This window comes from Opisthocomus hoazin, chromosome 2 (genome assembly GCF_030867145.1).
Source record: "Opisthocomus hoazin isolate bOpiHoa1 chromosome 2, bOpiHoa1.hap1, whole genome shotgun sequence".
NCBI classification, from domain to species: Eukaryota; Metazoa; Chordata; class Aves; order Opisthocomiformes; family Opisthocomidae; genus Opisthocomus; species Opisthocomus hoazin.
In genome coordinates, this window is record NC_134415.1 from 104,644,101 (window position 1) to 104,647,729 (window position 3,629).

Genomic DNA, 3,629 nt, shown 5'->3' on the forward strand with positions numbered 1-3,629 from the left:
AGTCTCTCCAACATCCACCAGAAGAGGAGATTAGGTGGCTCCTGCAAAGCAGCTCACAAAGCTGTCTTCAAACCAGGTATCTGCTTTTCCACTAGGAAAAAATCTCACCTTTTTCATAAAGCTGACTGAACACTGATTATATTCCTGACTTCAGAATGGACGAGGAAGGTGCTGTCCCTCTGAAAATTTCACAGTTGGTTCAGGAGGAAGGGAACAGCAAAAACATTTACTGATAGCCAAGACCAGTCTGATTTTGTCATCTCCCCCGATAGCAATCTGAGCATGGCAGCAGATTTGTCTGTTTGATGGAAATTGAAGATGGGAAACACTCGTACCAGTCAATCGAAAAAATAATTTTATTTTCCAGAGTCAAGGCAAAGACAGGCAGTCAATTCTCCATTAACAACAGGTCTAGACATTTCTGATAAACAGTATGCTTCAGTCTCAGTGGGAGGTAGACATTTACAGTGAACCAGGACAGGATCAGCTGATATACTAAAAGTATATTTTTTTAAAAAAACTAAATTCCTGGTGTCACTACTCTCCTCTCAAAAGCTGAATTCGCAAGTAGCAAGTAGCAAAACCTGTTCAGTAGCTAATCAGCTAAAAACAGCTCACCCAGCACTAGTAAAGCACTAATATTAGTGCTTTAATTAATAGAAGCAGGCTGATCAACTTGTCCTGGACACAAACAAGTCATTTGCTGGAAAGCACAGTGGTGTGCAAGTTTCCAGCACTCACTTTCACACAATATGCTGGTTATCAAAATTATGGAATGTAAACCAGAAAAATAATCTCAACACTTAAATTATATGGAAGCTGTGGAAAAAGCCTGGAGCAACACACAGGGGATGGAAAAATCTGTTGCTACAGTAACTACACTAACAGTGGTAGCAGGAGAGTGCTTTTTTTCCTACTCTTGTAAGACGATGGAATTTTGACTTTCACTAAAGAGAGCTCGCATGCAGTAACTGACAGGTTAATATTAAATCCACTCCACCACTACGGTCAATTGCTTTTGCCTGGTTACCTGTTTAGCTAACAAGCCAGCGTGCAAATTTTGTCGTGTTTCTTTCCTTGCATTAGGCTCACCCCTCAAAAGACTTACAAAGCAACCGAAAAAGTAGAAAAAGATTAAGGAGGGGAAAAAAGCCATAAGTTATGTCCACAAAGTTATATTCACTGCTCAGGCTCCTCAAAGCATCAGCAAGAGAAAAGAGCCGGGGACTTGGACGGGAGGGCTCATGCTTTAAAGGACGCACACTGCTCCAGCATAACAAGCATCAGCAGCTTTCTCTGGCTAAACAATCCAGTTAAAACTGCCTGGGACTTTTATCGAGACTGTTGGGAGGACACGTGTACCTAAACCACTTTATGAAACGGCACGCTCGCCGACCGTCAAGAAACCGGAGGGGCTACCGGGGGTCTAGGCTACTGGAAGTTTGACGGGGTGGAATGACACACAAGTCACTCTTCCATGATAAAGCTGCTGTGAACCAGACATTTAGGATCTGGGCGGGAGAGAGGGCAGCCACTCGTCACCATTTGCATAAGAAGTATCCAAGCACCTTTTCAGCCCTGAAAACAAAGAACACCTAAACTGCTGTTCTTCCACACCACCAGCAGCTGTTATCCTACTTCAAGTTTTTACCAGCCTGGCAAAATGCACTTACAGATTCAAACACCTACACCCAACTGTGTATACTGCTGAGCCACCCACGGCAGAGCAGAAGCTCAAATTGCCTCACCCAAAGAGCATAAACAAAAGATATTCATGAGATGCAGCGCTACACGACGTTAGTGTAGAAGACTGAAAAAACACACCTCCGCTTCCAGATCTCCCCAGATATTCACTGAAAGAACATCCCGAAAATCCAGACTTGCCCTACACAGATTCACAAAGTGAAGACAGATTGCAGTGAAAAGCAAGGAACACCACCACTCCTTTGGGGACAGCAGCAGCATGGTCTGATGATGGACTTCAGCTCCTCTAACCGCTCCTCAAGCAACTCTTGGATTCTATTCCAAGCTCAATTTATTTTCTTTTACGAATGAATGGAGGCAAACACCTTCAATAAGCAATTCATACTACCTGTCTTTGGCTGAGATGACCACAATGAGACGATACCACACACCTTAGGGTGCAGGAACTTGAAACTGTCCCCAGTGAAGGCAACAAGCCTCGATCACCCATTTCTCTGTAGCCAGAGAAACGAAAACAAATATTCCTTCCACTACTGAAAAAAAAAAACCCAACAAAAAACTTAAGAATTGACTGCTGACCAGTTACTCCACGTCAAAGCCACTGCAGAAAGCACCTATTGCACAGCTATACAAAGATTTATGTCTTCTTCTGACTTCAGCGGGAGGGAGGAGGTGCACATGGGCAGTTAACTATTTTCATTTGTTAGGCAAGGCCCGAATCCAGGCTTTACACATCCCCTTCATCTTGCTGACGGAGCTCTCCCGTCTGTATCTGGAGCAGACACAAAACAGAACAAACCACGGCCTCCAAAGGAGAAACTGTCACCACAGAGCACAGAGCCCTGCTGCCTTTGGCTTCGGTCTGTCTTTTTTAGGAACTCATTTTCATCTCAAATGGGTCTGCTGAGGTTTACTTGGACGCTGGGTACAGAGTTTCCTACATTTTTAAACTTTCATTGTGCCAATCCCAGTAAATACTTTAAAAAGAAAATTCTACCCAAGGTTGGAGTCAGCTGTATCACAACCTCATTTTCTTTCTGGTTTTATTTCAACAGTAGCTTACCAAGAACAGCTGGGAGAACTCTGCCTTGGGAAGAATGAAATTGGACTACCCCTGAACTGATCTAACACCTATCAGCCTGCAGCACCTCCTGCAAAGAGACCATGCCTTGAAGCTTAAATGAGGAATCTTTGGGATGGGAAGGAATCATAAAAATTGATGTATTTTGCCAAGTTAGATTTGAATATTTGCAGATGGCTTGCAATACCTACTTGTTCAGTGTCAAAAAGAAAGCAGTGCCTTTTCTAAAAGCTTCAAATCAAAATTTATACAGTTACATTACAAAAATTATCAAATATTGCAGTTATTAATTTTAACACAGAAGTTATTACGAATTCCCGGATTCTCCTTTCCCATCTTCTCCCAGAAACCCTCATACAACCAACACTTGGTGGAAGAAATGTTCAGCAGAAGAAGGGATGTGGTTAGCCATACAGGCAGTGTAGGGTCTTTCATTTTCTTGAAATTTGGGTTCATTGCATTAGCTCACACTAAATATGTCAAACCATTGCTCTGAACTCAGACTGCTCAATTTCCTGCACTGAGCAGGTCAGCGGTCTTTGCTAGCTCACGGCACATACAGAAACCAGAGACACCAAAAGCAATCTTTATCAGCCTTTAGCAAAATTGTTCTTTACGGACTTCAACTCGGTTAATACTTACCTTTGTAAACAAACCAGAACCCATTGATTTAATTAGACCTTGAAATCAGCATTGGACCATTGGAAGTGCAACACAGTAACAATGATAGTAAATTCTGGTATTAACTCATACATACTTTAATTGGTATTTTAATGATACAATAAATCTACTGAAGCTTTTAAAGATTTTTTATTATGGTTTTATATGAGTATATAAAACCACG